General features: G+C 41.8%; 1 pseudogene; it reads left to right on the forward strand.

Moving 5' to 3' along the window:
* Nucleotides 1-248: 248 nt before the first annotated feature.
* Nucleotides 249-829, forward strand: LOC103662572 (annotated as a pseudogene).
* Nucleotides 830-7,975: the final 7,146 nt, after the last annotated feature.

Genomic DNA, 7,975 nt, shown 5'->3' on the forward strand with positions numbered 1-7,975 from the left:
TCAATGAAATAAAAAAGCTGTTGAGTTCCTTACATAGTTTTAACTATTGTATATTTTGAATTGCAAACAATGATTTTATATTTTGAATAAAGTTTCTCATCAATGGAGACATCAAGAATTTGAAGAGATGATCTTCTAAAAAGTCTTGATCAGACATTGCAAGAAGCCTTTCAAGCATAAAATCTTTCTTTATGCCTTCCTTCAACAAATGTTTATTGAATATCTATTCTAAGCCCAGAGTTGTTCTAATGAATGGCATACACCAGTTAACAAAACAAACCAAAAACCTGGCCCTCACAATGCCAGAGGTTGAGGCAGGCGCAAAAACTATTGGCTACCTCTACTTATAAATGCACTTCTGTACAAGAAATTCACTTTCTCCTTTGCAACCAGGGCCCGGCAGAATGGCTCCCGCAAAGAAGGGTGGTGAGAAGAAGGGCCATTCTGCCATCAACAAGGTAGTGACCAGAGAATACACCATCATCATTCACAAGCACATCCATGGAGTGGGTTTCTAGAAGTGTACCCCTCGGGCGCTCAAAGAGATCCGGAAATGTGCCATGGAGTAGATGGGAACTCCAGATGTGCGCACTGACACCAGGCTCAACAACGCTGTGTGGGCCAAAGGGATAAGGCACGCTCCGTACTGTATCCATGTGTGGCTGTCCAGAAAACATAATGAGGACGAGGACTCACCAAATAAGCTCTACACGTTGGCTCCCTATGTACCTGTCACCACTTTCAAACATCTACACACAGTTAATGTGGATGAGAACTAATCACTGATTGTCAAATAAAGGTATAAAACTGCAAAAAAAAAGAAAAGAAAAGAAAAGAAATTCACCCTCTTATAACATATTGTACCATCCACTCATCTTAGAAAGAAAAGGACTGAGCCCTATGTATTGTTTGGTGGTGTTAATTCACTTCATTGATCAGACTTTAATAATTTGTTTTAATATTAAAACAAAAATTAGGATGTTTGCTTCATTGAGCCTAGATTTCCACCCAGAGACCTGTTTTTCACTTCCCCCACCCCAATCCCTCATTCACAGAGAATGGGACCAAATCTCATTAGGCTGGGACTTGCCTAACCTGGATTGGGGAAAATTGTCAATTTGGCTGAAACAGTATATTCTCATGAAAAAATGTTGAACTCTACATAAGAACTTTTTATAAAATCTCATGACCTTTGAGTCTGCCCACAACCCCCAAGTCACAATGGCGGGATCTCTATCTTCTTGGGGCACCTTTTTCTAAAGGTTGTGCTGCCCTCATCTCCACTATTCGCCTTGAGGGTCAGAATACCTCTGGGACTAATGTCAGCTTCTACAGTCCTCTCTGCAGTTCTTTGTAAGAGATCCCCGGATCCTTACTCAAATGACATCTGGCACTTGCTCTGACCTTCCAAAGACCCTGCAGTGAGTTATGTTACCCATGCATGGAGAGCCCCCCCTCAAGCACCATTCTGTAAGGCAGCACTTCCTACCTTTTTCATAGTAGGGCACACATAGGAAGTGATATTTGCATAGTGCCTTGGGGTAAAGTGGAGGGCATCAGGGCCTCTAAGAGAGAGTTGTTAAAAAAAAAACAACTATATTTTCTTGACATTCTATAATTAGAAAATACATTAAGAAAAATAAAATACTAAGCATTATGAAAGAAGTTAAATACTGAATCTGATGAAAGTCATGAAAACTTTAAGCTTCATTTTGTAAATAGAATTTTACATTTGCTTTGCAGCAAAATTCCTCAAAGGAGTTGCCAATACTCTCTCCAATCCCTTTCCTTTCAATTCTAATTCCTCTCCTTCTTTCATAAGTTTGTGAAACTTATGAAACCTGCCCCATCCATCCTTTTCCTCCCCATAGGCAGCTATGTGTATTATTTTCTTTCTTATCCTTCAGTGTTTCTTTATAAAAAGAAAGCATTTATGAACACAGAGTCTTATCCTCCCCACCCTTTCTTATGCCAGAGGTAGCGTGGTTTTATACACTTGGCAGCATATCCTAGAGATCCTCCAATATCCAATGATCCGTGATCAACCTCATTATTTTTTTCAGCTGTATCTTATTCTATCTTGTGGATGTTCCATAGGTTATTTATGTAGCTTACATAGTGGCAGAACACTTGGACTCTTGCTATTCAAACAACAGCAATAGAGACAGATTTACACGTAGATACATCCACATATAAATTGTGTACATGTGCAGTGTCACTGGTAAATAAGGCCCGAGAACCAGCTGAAATGCATAGGCTCGCCCATTATAGAGGTTGTACTACATGCACCATGCTAGCGATGTGTGCCACTGTCTGTTTCCCCACACCCTTTCCTCTCCTTCTCCCTTGAACTCTTCCTAAGCAGGGTTTTGTGTGAAATGACAGCACTTGAGAAAGCTCCAAGGCAATAGGAAGCATAGTATATTGGAACTTATCAAATACTTGCGTATGGTTGAAGTCCAGTATTGGGGGTGGGGGGACTGGGAGGCAGATGTGAACACAGGTGTAAAGATGGGTTAAAGGCAAGAAATTAGGCAGGAGAGGTTTACACACACACACACACACACACAGCACAATTTCAAACAATTCATTCAATATGACTTGACAGCAGTACGTGTGTACAGAGGAGGGCAGGCACACAGATGTAAACACAGGTGTAAAGATGAGGGTAAAACCTGAATAATACATAATGTATTTTTTAAATGGAAGAATTAACTAAAAACAAAAATTTAAATGGCCACCTCTAGAGAGAAAGAGGAAACATGGTAGGAGAGACAAAGACAGAAGCTATACTTCTGTGACTAGGCCTTGTTTTGTAGATTTTCTTTCATAACTACAGAAATATATTTTACATAATTATAAGACAAAAGTAATTTTTAACAACAACTCATAAAAACGGAAAGCAAAACAAAGCAAACAAACCTAACTGTATACTGAGTTCATGGCATAACCTCACAGAGAAGAACAATAATATTCTGCTTTTGGGTGCATTTGAAATTTTCCATGGGAGGGAGAGAGGGGAGAGAAGAGGGGAGGAGAAAGGAGGGGAAGAGAGGAGATGGGAGGGGACAGGAGGGGAGAGGAGGGCTGGCCAGAGAGATGGGAGAAAAAGATAAAGAATGTGGAGGCACAGAAACCATTCTTTAAGCAGGAGGGGATAATCAAAACAGTCAAACACTGCCTGGGGGTCAAACAAAGTAAGAATTATGAAGCATCCATCTCACTGAGCAACACTGGAAGAGAGTTGATTAAAAAAAAAAAACCATTACATGTGGTTTGAAAAGGGCAAATATGCTTATGACACAATAAAAGGTAAAATCAAGAATGACCTGCATAATCCAGGATATGTGGGTGTGGTTCTTGTACGCGTGGCCTTCTAAGCTTCCAGAGTCTAACCCTGAGACCCCCTTTATCTGACTCCCTTCCTATGAACAAGTCTGACTGCACCAAAATGAGGCGAGCTCCTTCCCTGAGCCTCCAAGTTTCAGAAAGCCTGTGTAAGCCTCTGAAGGCATCAGGAAAGAATAAAATGGGTCAGATTCGATCTGCTTAAGATGCAGCATGGTCCTATGAGCGTTGTGGCGGTCATTATTTAACAGATACTAGTATCATGCTTACTTAGGACCAAGCACCATTCTAAGCACTCTATAAATATGAACTTAATTTAATCCTCTTAATAGCCCTATGAGATGGATACTATTATTATGAGTTTTGCTCGGGCTCTATTACTTCCTCATCACGTGACACTGACCAAGTCATTTCTCAGCACCGTACTTCAGTTTGCTTCTCTGTACAAAGGAAGCTGTTGGCTGGGGATTTCAAAACTTCTTTACAACTTGAACATTCTCTGAGCTGTGGCAGTGATAAATCAGCACTGACCTAACACAGTGTGTGTGTGCAGGGTGGGGGAAATACTGACCTGGCCCCTTTTTTCCCTTCTCCCAGCTTAGTGTTCTATTACCTCCGTTCTGGTGTTTTCCCTGGGAAGGCAGGAAATGTTAAACACCTACAGTGCCTAGCTCTTGGTAGATGTTTAACAAATATCTGTTGGCTAAGTTAATGGGTGCGAAATTAAATTATCCTAGACCCCTTTTCTCAGAGACCCTGCTAGCACACTTCTCCACCCAGACAAGTGCTGAAATCTTAGCACATACCCATGCGTGTTTCAAAAGCCATGCTGCATTCCTGTCTAGATTCATTTTACTCGTGAAAAAGACTGTTGTGACTACTTAAAAGCTTTCAGTGAAGAATTTTTCTGCAGCAAAAAAATGAAGGCCAGATACTATAGGCAAAGATTTGGGGAAGTATTCAAATGCAACTTGAGACTCTTAAGAAACTTGACTAAGTAGTGTCAACCCTAAGAGAAAGCATTCTTATGGATGTTTGCTTTCGGATCAATCAACGAATAATTAAAACTGGAATTGCCATTCCTTCAACGTTCTCCTATGAAATTACTGACGTAAAAGAAAAATGTAGAGGCCCCATGCCTTAAGAAACTGAAACTCACAAAATAGGTATATTAAGAGATTATTCATGTTACCAAAAAAGAAAAAAATTTCACTGCACACAGAGTTCCTTTAAACAGCCTGCTCCTGCTGTGCCATTAAGATGTGACCAAGTTTTCCCGAATTGTATCTAGTATACAAAACTTTTCAGGAATACACGTTTTGTAAAATGAGGCTCCTCTGTATTTAACGTTTATCAATTTAAAGCTGCCACTGCACATTTTAACATTTATTTGGACTAAAAACTCACCGTGGAGAAGTAAAAAGTAAAATCTCCCCACTCAAAGCTTTCCAGTAAACACACACCAGAACGTTCACATTATTGGGGGAGTCAAAAGTTAATTAAATACTTGGTTGTCTCGTGTTAGAAGCATTGCATTTGATTTCACAGTTGCACATTACTTTCTGGGTGAAATTTTCCATGAGTACATTTCAGTATAATTTCTTCTAGGTCAGGGTTATCAGAAGCTCTTGGAAATTCCTCTTTGCTCTTTATGAGTTTTTTGTTTTGTTTCTGTTTTTCCAACACAGCAGTCGTGATTATCTTGATATCTCTTGGCATTTTTTCCTTCTGTGGTATACATGTACTACGAGTCGGTGTTACAGATTGCAAGGAACTACCAGTTTCTGTCATAGATTGTATAGATTGAGAAGGAACCTGCATGCCATGGTGGGGAAGGGAAGGAAGATTTAAAGCAGGAACATTTGAAAATGAGAAGCAGAAAAAGTGCTGCTCCTGAGGGAATAGCCTTTCTCATGGCATGCTGCCCAGAAGCTGCTATTCCTTCCTGGCTAAAGCCACAGAGAAGATGAAAAGCGGAGTCCAACAAACAGAGCCGAAGTATGGTGGGAAACAGAGCTTCATGGAAGTCAGCAGTTTGCAAAGCTGGGGTGTCTCGTGTTAAGAGCCAGGCAGGCCAGGAGGCTCTACTCATCATGGGAGTCAGGGCTGTCACACAAACCAGAAAGCAGTGTTCACAGTCAGGGTGCAACCCCATGGTCACGCAACCAATCTGGGGGGGGGGGTTCTCGGGAGAATCATGAGACCTATGGCCCACCTTTTGGGGGAGCAAAGCAGCATTGAGAGGTTATATCAGACAAAAGATAGGAACACAAGGAAACCTGAAGCCCAAAGACAGCGCAAGGCACAGCTGTGCAGAGGCCAGGAGGGAAGGGTACAAATGACAGCAGTCACAAGCACAGTGGCAACAACAGTAGCAGAGAACTGGCAGATAAAGCACATGGTTTTGCATCACAATCACAGACACTGAGAAATGCACAGGGAATCTGGGAGCCGCAGATGTCCACTGGCGAGTACTAATGAGCTATCCAAAATAGGCATGACACATGCCACCAAAAGGAAGAAAGAAGACGAAAAAAATTAAAAACCCCATAAACAAACAACAACAAGAAAAAAAAAAACACCTAGAATTGAGACCTAGCCTACCATTTTAATGTTTCCTGATGCGGTTGAGCATGAAAAAATTGAGTCCAATGGGATCAGGTAGGATAGACAGAACCAGGTCCTAGAACAACGTGTGCCTGCCATGGTGGGGCATGGACTTCTGAAAAAAACAGGTTGCCAAACGGCCTCCCCAGTGAGAACACCGTCCCAACAGATACCGTTCCCTCAAACCAGCCGCACCCCAGCTGGCTCTCCGGTAGGTCAGGATTTCAGCTGCAGGCCACTTCAGCCACCTCCAGCCTGCAGCTGAACTCACTCCAGGCAAGCTGGGGCCAGCAATTAACCCTCTAGGTCACGGTTTCCCTCAAGGGACGTGACACCTGGTTCTGAAGTTTTAGCAAGATCCCAGGCTGAGTTCTCCTGCATTCCACTGGCTTGTTTATTAAGCCCCACATCTACTAAAACTGTCAGAAAATTTTCAAGCTGGTTTCTCATGACCAAAAACATAATCCTATAATCCTCAAAAAATATTTTGAACAGATAAACAGCACAGCGTAATATCTGACACAGCCAGGCACCTGCAGGCCAGGCTTCCCCCAGAGCATGGGCCTCCACACAGCACTTCTAGTTAGTGGGCAACCCCCCAACGGTGCAATTAACCCTTTCATGTCAGTCATCATCCCAACCCTCCCTTGGAACCAGGGTGATGTTTTTAAATTTTTCCTAGTAGGGTGCAGGTTATGCACAAAAAACAATAGGTCCCTCTGGAATAGGTGTTAATTTTCAACAAAGACTGTTGTCGGTTGACCCAAGTGCCCAAATGGGGTACTTTGATGATATTTCCCTATGGAAATCCCAAATACAGATTTTTTTACCTCTAGATAATTAAAAGTTAGGGACGCCTGGGTGGCTCAGTTGGTTAAGAGTCTGCCTTTGGCTCAGGTCATAATCCCAAAGTCCTGGGATCGAGCCCCATGTCAGGCTCCTTGCTCAGCGGGGAGCCTGCTCCTCCCTCTGCCTGCTGCTCCCCCTGCTTGTGCTCTCTCTCTCTCTCCCTCGCAAATAAATAAATAAAATCTTTTTTTAAAAAAAGTTAAATATTAGAGTCTGATTTTATTTTTTAAAACACTCTCCCATTTAGGGGCTCCTGGGTGGCTCAGTCATTAAGCATCTGCCTTAGGCTCAGGGCATGATCCCAGCATTCTGGGATCGAGCCCCACATCGGGCTCCCTGCTCCACTGGGAGCCTGCTTCTTCCTCTCCCACTCCCCCTGCTTGTGTTCCCTCTCTCGCTGGCTGTCTCTCTCTCTGTCAAATAAATCAATAAATCTTAAAAAAAAAAAACACTCTCCCATTTAATGAAAGGTTTGGGGTCTGTTTTGGTTGATATTTTCATTAAATACTACTTAAAATTTGATCCTGGGGACTTTTGAATTTTGAGAGTTTACATATATCTGAAAGAAAACTGACAATGAAGCAAAAGCCCTTATTAAATATGGAATGAGTACAATATTCCACCTGCCCAATAATGTAACTTCTAGCAACCTCAACCAACTGAAGCTCAAACAGGACCGTAACAGTAAATGAACCTTCAACAAAACAGCTGTAGCAAAGGGCATGGACTTTACTGTGTAGTAGACAAAAAAAGCTACCCTCTGACTTTTCATCTAGAAACTATTATTTTTGAATTTTGTGTGATATTTAACCAATTTCCTTATCTGGTTTCCCCTGGTAACCTTCCATTCCTTCTAAAATTACAATCCAATTAGACACAGTGAGCCGGTGAAGGAAGAACACTGTGAGAAATAGTTTCACTGAAAAATGAATCCCAAACAGAGGAAAGAAGTCACTAGAAGAGCCACAAGAGCCTCAGCAAACAACCCTCCACACCTTAGTGGCCCCTGAATGCCCTGACAAGGGCTTACAAATACAATACAATCCAGGATATTCCAAGTAGTTATCAAGACAGGGTTAAATCAGGTTCAGCGCTCTCTGTTGAGTAAAACAGAGAAAGTACATAAGGCAGTTGAGAAATTTTTCAACTTTCATCAAGCAAAGGGATAAAC

Source organism: Ursus maritimus, assembly GCF_017311325.1.
Source record: "Ursus maritimus isolate PB19 chromosome X unlocalized genomic scaffold, ASM1731132v1 scaffold_X1, whole genome shotgun sequence".
Taxonomy (NCBI): domain Eukaryota; kingdom Metazoa; phylum Chordata; class Mammalia; order Carnivora; family Ursidae; genus Ursus; species Ursus maritimus.